Here is a 16,319-nt window from a genome sequence, read left to right on the forward strand (position 1 = left end):
CAGCAGAAATCCACTCATTTGATGACATTAGTTAACTGCAAACTGGTGGACCCGTGATTACATCCCTTTTTTAGCAAAATTACAGGTTTTCCTGTGAAATTTGCATTCATGGATGCATCTCCTAACATATGTTTTTTGACACTAGTTTGCAAATACTCCTCTCTATAAATAGCATCCTCAAATATCTGTAAAGACGAACTAAAATAATTCTGAAATCCGTTTGGTTTTATTACTTTTTCATGCTCTCCTTCTTCCTTTAGGTCTTCTCTACCCATCCTGTTTTAAATTCTCCAGGCTGGAGTGGGAAATGAAGCCCCTTCCATAGGTCTCCTATTTGTAGGTTTCTGACTCAGACTATGAAGGTCTTCCCTTACCCTTGGAGGGGGAAAAAGGGATACAACAGATGGTTCTCTCTCTTTTTGACTACTTATTTGTTGAGGTCTGCATTTTCTTTTTGGAACTCCTTTCTGATGAGTTAGAAAAAAAAAAGCCTTATATCTGCAGTATGTTTTACTTTCTGAAGTGGGTTTTCTCTGACAACCCCAGCTGTAGCACTCATACCACTTTTTCTCATTATTCAGTTTTTAAAAGAGAATTTTTTTTTTTTTTTTTTTTTTTTTGTGAAGTCAGCTTGGCAGCAGTGCTTATTAGCTCTTTCCTCATTTGCTGGCCATTTCTCATTACCTGTCTCTTTCTGCACTATGGAGAAGGCACACACAGCACCCTATTTTAGTCAAGAGACTGCAGCACTAACAAAAAATACATCACTAGGCTGGAAAAATTTTAATCCTAGCTTTCATTAACAAGCAAAAGAGGGAAGTCACGGAACTCATGAATGAAACCTAAGATAAAATATAAAAAATTGACAATGCAGAGTCATTACCTATAGTCCCCCAACCTCATAAACAGGCATTTGCTTAGTTCAGTTTGAAAAAAGCCTGAGAATATAGCAAGAATAGTAATTTTTATACCTTTATTCCATGTTTCAATAGCCATTGATATTGCATCTGTGTGCTACCAGATAACTCAAAACACAAATTTTATCCAGACTGAGGGCAGGCAAGGGCAGGAGGGAAGGCTTGCTGGCATTTTTTCAAATGAGCACTGAAGCATACAATACAGTGTTTAAACCCTTTTATTTTCAGGCATGTAGGAAAAGAGATAATGCATTGAAACTTATTCCAGAAGAAAGCCTGAGACTTCAAAGTCAGCACAGCAACATCTTTTGAGCAAAACTGACCATACAGAATGAGTTTAAATTGGCTTCTTACTTCATTTCATGGGATTTTCTTTTGATCTCATACCACAAACCTAAAGCCAGATTTATTCTATGATCACACTGGAGCCTAAATCCATTGACTAGTAAAGAGTTTGCAGGGATGCTCCCTGTTCCAAGTAAGCCCTAATCTCTTGAGAATAACATAAAGAATTAATTTTCTGTATTTTTTTTCAGGGCAGAACTCTTGCAAATGACCCTAGAAAGATTGCCTTCTGGATGTGCTGAGACATTCCTCATGCTAAACATTTAATAAATTTTTCCTTCTGTATACCTTGCTTCCTTTTATCCCCAACAAGTACCTAGGGATCAACTGAGCAATAGAAACCTTCATCTTGTTATTTTTTTATTTGCTTTTACTCAATGAAAAGATTATTGACAAGTCACCTTTTTTTTTTAAGAGAAATTGCTAGAAAGTTTTGAAAGCAACCTGCTTCCCAGCAGAAGAATAGTAAAGTGTGAAAGACTTGCAGCAATATTTTTGCTAAATAATGCTTTTTCCTCTGCACTGTGGAAAAGAAAGGTTGCAAAGGCAACCTTTTCTTAGACACTCAGATTTTGGTGATGTTAGCCAAAGAAAGGTTTATGCCTTTCCAGGAAGACCCTCTGATCACTACTGGAGACACAGGGAGAGGTCATAATGAAAATTTGAAACAAAAATAAATGTTTTTACACCGATCATTTCTCCAGAAAAACAGGATTTTTTCTCAGTCTGAAGTTGAACAAGTGCATTTTAAAGTCTCAGAAATTGTCACAGGGCCTGTCATATTCCAGTAATTTCTAACAATAGCTCCATTTACTAGGTAATAATGCAGTTAAAGCCCAATGTCAAAAACAGAGACCAAAAGAAGATCCTGCTTTTGCAAATTGTCATGGGAACATTCAGTAGTGTCTTCAGAGAAAGTCTAAGGGGCACATTTCTAATGGAAGTCTGCAAATGACAAACCAAGAGGAGTCTGTTAGGGAAAAAAAACAATTGTACTCAAAGACAATATGTTTGTAAAGAGATTTCAGACTTTAATTAAATTAATAAATATATAGTTTGATTAAGAAGTTTTAACACCTTTAATTTAGATTTTTTTAAAAAAATGCTATTGGTATCATATTCCAATAGCTTAGAGAGAAAAAGAAAAACTCCTGGATCAATCATAACAAAAAGGAAAAAAATATCAATTATTTTAATTTTTACTGATTTAAAAGTTTATTTTGTTATTTGGGAAAGTGGCCCCGAGAAAGCTGATTGACAGAAGTGCTCTTGAACTCGTATTGTTATAAGTGTCTTCCTGTTCTTCAGTTTGGTCTGTAATATGTTTCAAACACAAGTGATCATCTTTCCTGCAGAAGTGATCTTCAGGGACTGCTTTTCAGCATGCTTTTATGTTTCACCTAAGAATAGCCAGACACTATTTAAGCAGTAAAGGACCATCAACAGGAGACGACATACTTTTGACGTTCCTCTGTGTATGAAGTGTAGAAATTGCATACCTTATAAATGCCACAGAGTTTTTCATAAAGTGAAGGTAGGTTCTTTCCTCAAGTATTATTTAATAAGGTTCTTGGTGTTTTCATCAGAATTGTTTTTTTATTTTAAAAGCTGTTTTAATTGGTAAAACATTGCTGTCTATTCCACCCAGAACACTTCTTTTGTCTTCCTTTGTTCAGCTTTTCTACTTCTACCACCTTTCCTTCTGAAAACTTGCATTTCTGATTGTAATTTTTCTTATTTGTCTGTTGTCTTGCTTTCGACTGAATGCCCATCTCTTCATTCTAGAAAAGTTCCTGCCTGAAACAACTACATGTGCAAAAGGAGCAGTGAATTTATTATGGGAACTTGGAATACTTCCATCATATTCAGAATAGGTATTCCACCTCATCCGTTAAAACATAATTACCTCATCATAGATGATATGCCTCATTTTTGTCTAGCTTGTTATCTATGCCTTTTTTAATTTTATTAAAATGTCTCTGAATAGGTTATTTTATTATCTTGCCCTTTCTTTTTGCTATTTTTACTCAAACATTTCTGAACATGGTATTTATATTGCCTTGCAAATTCTATTTGCTTTATTTACTATGGATTTTAAATTTTCATTTCAGGCACTAAGATGCATCACAGTACTGAGTATACAGCACAAGTTTATTGACAGCAGCCAATTCAGGATCGGTGCTGTTCTCATCTGGATTTGGCAGGGCAACTGTGTTTTAATATATTTATGATATAAAAAATAATATTCTCTGAGCTTATTATAAAATCCACTCAATAGCTTAGAGACAATCAAGGAGCTCCAGCAAAACATTCCTCACCATTCTAAGCCTCTGCCCCCCAGTCTTTTGTGAGATACTCATTCGTGTCTCTGATCTGATCAGTTTGCATGGCCCCACAATAGTGAGGTCAGCAATCTCTAAGATCAGGGATTTCTGGTAATACCAAGGAGCTGAAGAGACTTGAGGGAAAAAATAAATAATTGAGTATCTGAAATAGTGTTGTTCAAGTAAAAATATGTGACAGTCATCTGATAACTCATATTTTCTTTCTTTCTTCACTTCAGACTGCATGGTGCACAGGAACAAATGACATACTTCTCCATGAGAACTGGACACAAATACCTGTAGCCGTTTACAAAAATTACCACGCTACGAACCTTCCCCAAGTACTTACATTTGCAGTTGTGCAATGTCCTCTCCTCAGGTCAGCTTCAGCTTCTACTCCTAAGGGAGTTATTCTTGTCACATGAATGCTTATGCTTTGCTGACTTTTGTACTGACTGTTGAAAGGCAATTGCAGGCAGTGCAAAACAACGCTCTGATTAACATAGTTGTTATGATTTGAGCCAAGAAGGCCTGCTGGAAGTTTTTCCCTTTCATTTTTGTTCACTTTTGGACTGTGTTCTTAGGAAAAACAATCCCCATTTCCAGCGAGTTTAGATGATACCTATATTTAACACTTCTGTCAAACTGCTATATTGAGATCCCTACTAACTTTAACTGCTTATGTAAGACAAATTATTGGACGCTAGCTGCAAGATAATAGGTCCTTTACACAGACTAAAGCAATGCCCTCTAATTTTACTAAATAAAAACTCTGTAAAGTAGTGTTCATTAACTAGCTCTAAATGTCTTCTGACTAATCTTTCCATGCACTACCGATCTGTAATATGCTTCATAAAAAATTATGGTTCAAAAGGTTCAAAAGAAACTGATGAAAATTTTAAAAAGCCAATTCTTTTATAAGAATTTTTCTTAAGAAAATGCCATTTATCTCCTTTCCAGAAATAGAAAGGCCCCAGTCATCAATGAGGGTATCAATCCAGTTCACTTGACACTTTCTTGATTTTGAATGTGGTGAAAAGAGAATATAGCAGAGTATCAGAGAAAATCGATTTATTTCGTGAGAACAGGCCTGAAATATTATATAGAGGTCTCAGTATCAATGCATAATTGGTATCATGTAGAACACTGGACTAATGGATTAGATCTAAATAAAATGGATCAGCAGTGTGCTTCCAAAGTGAGATTCATGCTCTTCTCTGGATTCTCAAGGAGTGGTCTTTGGAGATCTTGAACTGTACCACCTTAGATGAAACTAAACTGGACAAGGAGCTCCAGAAGAATGGCTGATACACTCCATCAACCAATGGTCACTCAATCCACCAGGCCAAAGTAGAATTAGCCTGAAGTAAAGAAAGAAAAAAAGCAACAAAAAGCCAAAATGAAAAAAAAGACTCCAGAACTTTACTGCCAGTTGTTTTCCTTACAGATGGTACACTCCAACTGGTCTGTCACTGTGTGCTAACATAGGAACAGCCAGCTGCTACTCCTCTTAGAGTTACAAGTCCAGTCCCTTCATAGGAGCCTGAAGGTATTTAGAACATTGCTTCACATCTACCTGGGATACATATTACACAAACATTTTCTTTCATCATACATGATGCCACGATTGAATGCATAAAGAAATTAATGAAAATGAAAAACAGTCTTAAGCCTAAATAAAGAAGTTTGACTACCCAAGGTGATCATAAACTATGAGACTTCTGCACACCCTCTGCCTGTGCATTATTCAGGTAAACACTGTGGTTGAACATCAATGAAAGTGGTTTGGGGTTCTGTGGGTTTTTTTAGGTTTGACCTGGTAAAATTTAGTCATTACAGTATGAAATAAATGAAAAAAAGTAGTCAGAAGAGGTGTATGTAACTGTATACACACTTGACCAGTGATGGCCAACAATTGAAACATGTTTTACCCCTCAGGAATAACAAATAAAATCACCCTCAATATTTTATACCCTGGGCAGCTTTTATTTTCAACTTTTGAACTCCTTTTTCATTGCTACTTCTGAGGAAAAACTTGCCTCAGAACAATGTAAGGTAAAGAGGGAATGGCAGCTTGAAACAAGAGAGGATTGCCACTTTTCATCATAAGTCTGCCAAGCTGACAGCCAGAACACATTACCAGCTAGAAAATTGTCCTTGGAGAGGCGTTTTGGTCTCCTTCACCATGAGCACATGTGCAAAGGTTGTATTAGAATGCATTTATATATTTTGCTTTTAAATGTGTTGTATTTGTTTGAGTTCAAGTGATGTCCATGGACTCAGTGTACATCTTAAGAAATCTTCCCTGTCTCGTCTCTCTCCCAGTCATTTTTATAAGTGAGCTGCTCATGTCCCAGACATTCTTACAAAGGGTGAAAGTTTCCAGATGAAACCTCAAGTGAACTGTTCCCATTATGGTTCAGTAAATGCCTTCCCAGATTCTTCCACACAGAAGAAACCTCATCTTCTCCTTTGGAGCCTATTACATACTCTGTTTGCAAATGTTTTTTTCTTTACCTACCATTCAAATCTTATCCTGCAGGAATAGCTTTTAAGGCAAGTAACTTCATCAACAATTATGAGCAACTACTTGAGAAAAATTTTCATGTTTTCAAGGGGATCTATAGAAAACATTGTGTCTTTACCCTACCAAGAGGAAAATTCTGTAGGCATGAACAATACAGTAAGAGAATAAAAACAACCAAACACAAAACAGAACAAAAATAAACCAAAACAAGCAAACGAGTCCGATGGTAAGCAGCATTTTTTTCAGGAGGCTGATATAATTAGGTTCCTTGGAGGGCCACGTGCCTGATGAATTGTCTTAGTAAGGGGAATATTCTCTCTCACACAGTCAACATTTTCAGTGACCTGACTCACAGGAAGTTTTGGGCCTGGCAAATCAAACTTTTTTGTTTCAAGGCTGTACAAAGAAATACCATTTCTTGATTATTTGCACTTCTTGTGAAACTCACATCTAAGGAAATTCATTACTCAAAAGAAATGTTGTCCCTTTTTAATAAAAAACTAAACTTTATTTCACCAGATAGATTCTGGTGGATATTAGCCATATGCAACATACATTTCTCCCACATCACTGTTCTTACCCTCAGCAAAGAAATACCCTAAATACAGAGCTTGCTGTTGCATCACAGAAAATGAGGAATCTAGCAAATACTACAGAGGACTGCATGCAGTATACATTTTGAGGAAGCGCATTCAAAAAAAAAAAAAAAAAGGTTGATTTTTCCTCTTAGTTTCATTTGAATAATCAAACTCTAAATTGGTGCACTTAAATGGAAGTCATGGAACTTGGAGTGTGATGGAGGAAGCAGTAATCAGTTTGAAAAGATGTTGAATCTCTGATGAGCGTTGAATATGTCAGATTAAGTAATGTCCTAGAAAGGGGGGTTCCCTGAACAACTTATAGTCACTTTAAATTATTCTGCATTTCAAACAGGAAATCATCCAATTAGACTAACAGCTGCAGAGATTGGAATAAGCCTTGCATATTAGAAAATTAAAGAAAATGCAGCTGAGTACTATGGAAAGGAGCTAAGGTAAGTCATTTTCCCTCTCCTTTTCTGTATTAAAACTTAATTTCAAGGACTTTTAGGATAAGGAAATGACTGAAAATTTATTACATGTGATTAAAACGGGAAAAAACATTTATCATGAACTATGCTGGATAATTTTTTTTCATATGTATGTTCTGTTTGTCCTGAAATATCCACTGTTTCTTTCAAGGTGGGTAGAGATTTCTGTATTTCTTCTTGTCCCAGGTCCGTTCCAATACCATCACTATTATTTCCAAATGTTTTAAAGAAGATAAGCAACAATACCATATTGCAGTGACTCTTTGTCTAAGAGTCATCTCCATTTGAAACTTTCTTCACAAAGACAATCTGAGACTGGAAACTACAAACTATATGTGAAAAAGGAAAACATAGGTGAGGTCTGGAAAAGCAGTAACACAGAAGATGGAAATGAAATTCTATGTAGTGAGAAAAGCCAACCTCAATAGCAAACAGAATTCCAGGGAGAATAGGATGATGAAAGAAAATAATATTGAAAATACAACATATTATTAATGCACCTTGAGCCTTCTACTGTGTCTGAGAAAATATATAAAACCAGTATAATTTTACATGGACATCTCCATATAGTTTCAGAATGAGAGGATGTCAGCCATCCTGTATGTCAAAATTATCTTTAACTTTTAATAATTGGACTAATATTGGACATCAGTCTAAAAAAGCAAAATGGATAGAGTCATGAAGTCTCAGCCACAAATTATAAATCTATTAGTTTTGTTTTTCTCTGTGAAGAATTGTGTTTTAAGCAAAAAAGATTTTAAAAATTCACATGGTAAATCTTTTTATTTCCATAATGACCCTCTCAGATACCTACAGATACCCTACTGCAGTTTTTGGCAGTGTACATCCCATAAGTGTCCTTCCAGAGACATGTCTCATTTCTGGAGAGGTTGTTCCTGCAGGAATCTCAGGTTAGATAAGGAAAAGGACTTTTTCAAACTGACCATGTACTGAATGTCAGGGCATATTCCCATGCTATGTACACAATTCCTCCTACAGCATTTCCTCCAAAGTGTTTTGCCTTGGGTCTCTATCCCCTTGGTACACAGGCAACATCTTCTATCTTACCACAAGAGTTCACTGAAATCACAACTAAATCTCTAGCAGGCAGAAATACAGACCTTAAGTGCTGTAATTCCTCTCAGCCCATTTTGAAATGCTTCATTCCCCTGATGCGTGTTAAATGAGCCTCCAACCATAATTAGGAAAAAGTCTAATAATTTTCCTTTATATGTAATTTCAGACTGCTTTCTTCTGAAGATCCTTAACTAATGTTAAAGCTTTGAAAGTCTTGATAGGATCAAAGACAAATTCGTCAGGAAGAATATATTGAGGAAAGTGACTAATTTCTTATACCAGTATATATTCACCTCACATCAAGATTTCACCAGCTTTGGAAAAATTAGATCTGAATCACCACTGAAAGGATTGTTTTTAGTTAAAATGTATAATCTCAGTAAGAAAGTGGAATTACAGAAAATCCAGGAGACACTCTCTTTATTGCAGAAAGGCACAGGATTCAAAGACAAAGCTGCCCATAAGGAATGAATTTTCCTGGCCTATCAAAGCAATCAGTTAGGAAAAAAAACTCTTTAAGCCAGAAATGTGTTCAAAAAGTATAATTTAACTTTAAAAGTTAGACTATGCATTAAAGAGTATTTTAAATCATTGATGGAATCAAAAGTTCAAGGTTTGAGCAGAAAGCGTGTTGCTTTTAAGTTAAACAGAAGATGCTTGTTCTTGGGAAAATTAAAATTTGCATTAAAATTATAGGTCTAATATTCAGCAATGTAATCGAGCAATTATCTAATGTATTAGGACCAAAGAGTAGCACATCACTGCATTGGAATGCAACATATGGACAAGTGCATGGAAACTGCTCTGACTGCTGGTGAAATGCAAAAGTATGTGGAAAAGAAACTTTATGTCTTTAATATTGCAAAACCATTTTGGTCAAATATTCCAGTCCAAAATATTGGAAAGTGTAATTGGGATACAGCTGCCAAAGCACAGCTGGTCGGTACGCACAGGTCCTTGCAGCTTGTGCAAGCCCAGTGTTTGACCTTGATTGACACTGACGTGTAAAACAGAGTCCAGAGCTGTCCAGCTGCCTGCCACAGTGCTGCTCTCATCCAGAAATTTAAAAAATAGGTTTTCAACCACACCCATGGAGCTGAATTTAGCCAGGAGATCTTCAAAAAACTGTACTTACCTACTACCTTGTTTTAGGCCTGTAGTCAGTGTATCGTGCCATGGGAAAATCCAGAGAAGGAGTCATGGCACACCACTTTTCACCTCCTGTCAAAGGCTGTTTCCTATATTTCTTAATAAGCATCACTTAATTTTACTGTAACACATTTAACATATGAAAGCACATTTAATGTATGGTAAAATTGTGATACAAGACCCATTGAAAATCAGCCATGAGTTGTTTTTTTTTAAGCTTCTCAGTTACCTGAAGAAGTCTTTTTCCTGTGATCACTAACTGCTGATTTAAACCAGCAATGATAGTTTGTATGCTCAGTGTATCCTGGTGTGCGGGCTTTTTGCAGTCTACTCAGAGATTTTAAAACTCTTTCATAGATTTTTCATCTAAGCAGCTTTTCTTAACCTGATTCTTTTAAGCAAATGAAGAGTAACTACAACCATCTAATCTAACCTCACATCTACCAGCAGCCAAGACTTCCAAAGATGAGCTCCCGACTCCTGTTTAGTCATTCAATTTGAAAATAGTAAAGATTGTTGTGCTGTTTCAGAAACTGAGCATCTGGCTCTTAATAAGCTGTTAATGTAACGAATGTTACTTCCCACATAGTTTTGAGAAATAGGTACTGTCAAAACTGCTTCACTTCACTTTTATGTGAATATAGTTTATCTGGCAGATGCACAAGTGATAATGCAATAGAATTCTGTAATGCATTCTACATCACACCTTAGGGTTAGGGAACTTGAGCAACACAAAATTAGTCTGCTGCACACCATGTAGGTTAAACACTAGTTAAACAGCATATTTAAAAAAAAAATAATAGCTCTGTCTATAGTATGTCAAAATTCTCTTTAGCTTTTAATAACTCATCAATTAGGTATTTGTGGAGAGTATAGGAAGGAAAAAAGAAATCAGACATAATTTAAAGCTTTTGTCAACTATTGTTGAAAAAGCAAAATCACTGTCAGTTTAAAAAAAGGGAGTTTTGCCATCCACAGATAGCATCAAGGATGGGTGTTTGGCTAGGAGGAAGTCAGACAGATGCAGAGAACCAAAAAACTGATCAACCTAATGTGCACATATACATATATATAGGTTTATGAGTTTCAGTGTGGCCAAACATTGGAATATCTCTCATAGCAGCAGACAGAAGACTTCCATGGGAAAGCAGTGACACTTGAAAAGACTTAAAATACTAGTGAGTGACTTTCTCAGTGATCTGTGTCCATTCTGGTGCCACAGCCTAACAGTTAATATGATCCCTGAGGGTATTAATTCTGCTACCAGTGGCCAAGGGAATGACATTCCTCATAAGCTGGTGGGCTGGAGGACTCAGAGAACTGCAACAAGGCTTAGTGAGCGGTTGAGCAAAGCCTTAGAAGGAAAAACCTGAGGAGCTCAGTCCAACAAGAAGAACATAAATGGATAATTAGAACACATTCTACAAGGAAGAGACACATAACAGCAGACTTTCCACTCTAGCAGAAAATGTGAAGCTGAAAGTGTGAAAGACAAAGATGAAAAAAATTAGATTGAAGTTCGAGGATATTATGAGAGTGAACAATTGAGTGTTTTGATTGGAATATATGTAAAGATGTTCATCCTCTGCAAATAATTGTAATAATACACAATACTTTAGACAGTGGTGTAGTGTATTTTAAGGGCCTGGTAAGTGTTCTTAAGTAGTTCCCAATAATTATTCACATTTTTCTCTTTACTTTCTATTTACCAGTTGACTAAGCCTATAATTATCTGGATGCCTGTGAAACTAGCTCCTGGTATGCACCAGAGAATGTGTTATTGGTTTCCACAGAAGCATAATCAAATCATGAAGGCTCACAAAAGTCATCATTAATTTTTAAGCTTGAATCAGTTCTTCAGTACCTTTAAAAAAACCTGAAAAACAAAAGAAGACTGCCCTGGAATTTACTAACTTGCAATTTTATATTTTAAATTTAAGAAAACAGTCACTAATAATTTAGACAAATTATTTTGTTGTTAATATTAATAGAGAAAAAAACTCCAGTATGTTTACATTTGCAGCTCCTATGTATTTTTAATTTTAAGTCATAGTTCCTAGATGTGCTTGACCATTTATCTCATTCTCTCTGTTCTGCTTCGGCTTTCTTTGGTTGACATCAGACTACCTCATCCTCTCTTTTGTTAGTTAGAAGACTACTCTCAAGGCCAGAAAGATCATTTACTTCCACCTTGTCCTGGATTCAGAAAAAAAGGTAACAATGCATTGACCTTCTGGTATGTTTCAACCGTAATAAATGGATTTAATCCCTGAGATTTTAACACTCCAAGGAAATCTTCCCATCAGATTGCTGAAATATCAGCTGAATTTTTATGCATACAGCAGCATTTCTAGCCTTTACCAATGATTCCAAAATCAGCATATAAGCAAATAAGAACTTTTTCTCCAAGATTTTATTGCTGTAGATATTATTCTACTGACATGTTAATTTTCTGCTGACTTAATGGTCTTTATCTGCTCCTTTTTTCTGTACATGAACATATTTTTTTATAAAATCTAGATGAGAAAATTAGTAAGATGGAACCAATGTAATTTATTTTTACATTTTATTTGTTTACTCGTATTTGTCTACTTTTCATTATTTTCCACTGTTGTCATTTTAGAGAAATGAAAACTTTTGAGTGAATTATAAATTTAACTATATTACAGCATTTCTTGGTGAGATAATATTTACACATACTTTTACTTGAGATACATTAGGTGGAACTTTATGCCATTATTAAACCTTTTTATTTCTTAAATAATTTAGAAAAAAATCAGTTAATTTAATGTGAAGTCATGTTTTATAATCAGTTATTATATTCTTAACCAAAACTGGAAAAATCCTGACATTAAATGTTAAAATGAAAAGCTGAAAAATGCTGTTTTAAAAGATCAAAATCAAAATCTGAGCTTTTCAAAACAATCTTTATTAAAAAGTCATTTCAAGAAATAGTGACATTTCAATGACCTCGACACTGCACTTTTTAGTGAACTAACTATTCATTTCATTATTCATCTTTGTTTCTTGAGCTTATCCAGATAGATTGCTCATTCCTCTTGCATGGAAAAGAAATGACTTACTCATTTTTCCTGGCTGATGTTGCAATACATCTTTCCCTAAAAAAGGTTGTAGGACTGACAGGAGAAAAAAAGGGAAAGATTAAATGTCTTGAAGCTATACATTAATGCTTGGGATACATGAGAAGAAAAATTAATGTTTCCCTCTTCCCTGTGGGTCTTAAAATGGTTAGTATTAAACGTGGTTGCTCATAATGGTAATAACTTTTTTCCCCTGTTATAAATAATTTCTGTTTTGAAGGGGAACACACATGGCACAGAACCTTGCTGTCTCACAAGACATGGTCTTGCATAGAGCATATTTTCACTGGGTTAACTCAGAGAAACTGCTGAAACCAGGAAACTATCCTACAGAAGTGGTATTCCCTTTTTTTTCCCCCTCAGCTTATTAGTCACTGGTGTTCCTTTCCACACTTAACAATGATGTGAATCAGTGGCTCTGTTTCTTAGATAATATTGCTTTCCATGTATTTTCTATCCAGATATAATCTGAAGACCTTAATGTCACTTGGTCATTTGGATAACTGCAATCCTTAAAGAAATTACTTCTTTGTGCATACCAATAATATGATCAAGTATATGCACACAATTCTAGGAACTCTCTAGTGGTTGATTAGTAGAAGGGAAACTGGTCATGGAAAAAGGAACCATTTCACTGAGAAAAAGTATGATAAAAGACAAAAATAACTACAGAGACAAAAATAGTAAGAATTATTTTTAGAGTCTTACAGTCCTAATTCTGTAAATAACATTAAAATTAACAATAAAATTAATATTGATGGGGAAAATTTACTACTATATATATAATGATCATAATCCCTATCAGAAATCCCAATAAAAATATCTGCTGCAGTACAAAATAATGTGGAAGAGCCAGGGGTTGATCTTGGCTGGCTGCTGACTGCACACCAAGCTGCTCCATCACTCATTTTCCTCAACAGGACAGGGGGAGAAAATACAATCAAAAGTTCATGGGAACAACCTAAATATAGGGAGATCATTCAGCAATTACAGTCATGGACAAAACAGACTTGAATTAGAACAGCTAATTAAATTTATTGCCAGTAAATTAGAGTAAGAGAATGAGAAAAAAATAACAAATTTTGCAACACCTTTCCCCCATACTCTCATCTTCCCAAGCTCAACTTCCTTTACTCCTGACTGTTCTACCTCTTACCATAAGCTGTGCAAGGAGATAGGGGATGGGGCTCATAGCCAGTTCATAATACTTTGTCTCTGCTGCTCCTTCCACCTCACACTCTTCCCCTGCTCCAGCGTAGGATCCTTCCCACAGGAGACAGTCCTCCACGATTTCTCCAGTGTGATTCCTTCTCACAGGCTGCAGTTCTTCATAAACTGCTTCAGCGTGGGGACTGCCATGGGGTGCAATCCTTCAGGAAAAACTTCTCCATCAGGGGTCCTCACCATGGGATCCCAGAACCTGGCAGAAAACCTGCTCCAGAATGCACTTCTCTCTGCTTGGGTCCACCTATCCTGACAGGAGCCTGCTCCAGCACAAGCGTCCTACAGGGTCACAGCTTTGTGCAGCTGTGTACATCCACCTGCTCCAGTGTGGAATCTTCCAGAGACTGCAGCTGGATCTCTGCTCCCTCATGGGCTGCAGGGGCACAGTTGCCTCACCATGGTCTGCGCCACAGGCTGCAGGAAAATCGCTGCTCCAGTGCCTGGAGCACCTCCTCCCCCTCCTTCTGCACTGACATTGGTGTCTGCAGGACTGTTTCTCTCACACATTCTCACTCCTCTCTCCCGCCTGCTGTTGTGCAGTATTTTTTTCCCTTTCTTCGATCTATTATCCCAGTGTTGCTCCCACCATCGCTGATGGGCTCAGCCTTGGCCAGTGGTGGGTCTGTCTTGGAGCCAGCTGACATTGGCTCTGTTGGACACAGGAGCAGCTTCTGGTGACTTCTCACAGAAGCTGCTGATCTACTGATCCCCTGGTACCAGAACCTGTCCACACAAACCCAATACGACTATGCAGATACCCACAGGTTAATATCTACATTTAGATATTCTAATTTTCAACTGAACTGTGTCTGATATGTCCACAGCCCAGGACATAGTACTTAATAGAAGAATGTCTAAAGCATTTCTCAAACCTTATTGAAGGTAAAGTGTAAAATTTCATCTACAGGGCAAAAAGACATTCATTTCCTATCTCACAATAAGATGTTAGTGAAAGATGTAATTCCCATGGGTCTGTGGCTGTGAGAAGGGTTAACACAGGAGCAAATCAAGCATGTGGGAAGAATCACAAGTAGTGTGAGTCAATGCCTGTGTGACACTGTCTGATCATCTGGACCACACAGTTCATCAGGAGTTCTGAGGGCACATGGGTGTATAAAAAAATCTTTCCACTAGCTAAGTCTTTATTAGCTACTCCGAGGCCTTCATTTCATTACCAATAAACAAGTCATTTGCCTTCCAAAAATGCACTTCAACTGATCAAATACATATTCTGATTATGAATGAGTTGCATGCAGATATGTTTGCAGATATAACTACAAGCGTACAGATATAATAGCTTAGTGGCACTTGGGCAATATTGAATATAAATGATTATTTACATAATTACAGCATCCATGATTGTACTCCCTCATTGCTGAAGAGAACTTTGGGGATTTTCTTAATAACATATAATTCATTTTCTTTTGGCACTGAAAGGCTGGTTATTCAAGTAGCATGTCGGTACTGTAGATGCTATGCAGTTAATGGTGTGGGGGAAAAACACATTTCATTTGAATAAACCAAACTTTAGCTGTCATTTTCTCCTTTGAGTTAAGACAGAGGGAGACCTGTAATGTACAAAGTGATCCAACTCTACCTGGTGGAATAATGGGATTGAAAAATCTTTGTTTATTCATTCTCCAAGTCTTCTAAAAAACAAATGCTGAAGCTGAAACATTCAACTAATTGAAAGTTAACTAAGATTTTTCACAGTTCTGCTCTTTGTTTTTGTACTCCTTAGCTCTTTCTTCTTTAGCTCATGTTTTACATAATAATATTATATCAATATACTACAAGTAAACAAGACAATTAGTACTATTAACATTCAAGGTATCTTCAGTCTGGACCCCTTTGTACTCTGTCGAATTTTCTTCAAAGAATTTTAAAGTTGCAAGGAAAAGGTGTTCTTTGCCTCTCACAGAGATGGAATGTATTATTACAGAGATTAAGATCCAGAGAGAAGGCTTTAGCTCAGCAAATGGATAAGCATAAAATGTAGGACCTTAAATCCAAGATAGTAATTCTTAAAAAATCTCTACTTTGAATGCAGCTTTGTGGCAATGATGTCTGCACTCTGTCCAACTTCTTGCTCAGGAGCTGATGGTGCCTCCTCACTGTGTTCTTCCTGTTAGCAACAATTAACAGTGGAAATATATGGCAGAAATATTAAAAATATTAGTGCAGGGGAAGAAAACCAGTACTGAGAGAATGATCAAGAAGCTGTATCTGCCCTCTCACAGAGGAATGGCACATCTATTGGGCCATAGAGCCTTCCTCCCAATTCCTCTTTTTCAGACTCTGATTTCATGCTCCTGTCCCCACAACAGCACAGCTACCGTGGGGTGAATTATGCCATCCCATGTGGTGCTCCATGGCCTGGTGCTATGGTGTGCTGGTGTTAGGAATTAAAATCAAAACATCCATGCATTGCTTTTTCTGTCAGATTTAAAAAGGTAATGTGTTGACACTTGCATCCTTAGAAGAGCTTTAAAAACGTGGGATCACAGCCCAGACAGAGACATCTGAACTGCACCTTATGGCAGGGTTCTTGAAAAACAAAATAGCCTCTCTACTGGATTTGCCTTG

The 16,319-nt window shown here is 36.6% G+C and overlaps 1 long non-coding RNA gene across 1 annotated transcript; it reads right to left on the bottom strand.

The window, feature by feature from the left end:
- Positions 1–1,119: 1,119 nt before the first annotated feature.
- LOC125322184 lies at positions 1,120–14,298 on the bottom strand. Its single transcript, XR_007201880.1, has 2 exons — positions 13,666–14,298; positions 1,120–4,947 (listed from the first exon to the last, which is right to left on the bottom strand). It is a non-coding gene; the product is annotated as an uncharacterized LOC125322184 (long non-coding RNA).
- Positions 14,299–16,319: the final 2,021 nt, after the last annotated feature.

This window comes from Corvus hawaiiensis, chromosome 2 (assembly GCF_020740725.1).
Source record: "Corvus hawaiiensis isolate bCorHaw1 chromosome 2, bCorHaw1.pri.cur, whole genome shotgun sequence".
NCBI classification, from domain to species: Eukaryota; Metazoa; Chordata; class Aves; order Passeriformes; family Corvidae; genus Corvus; species Corvus hawaiiensis.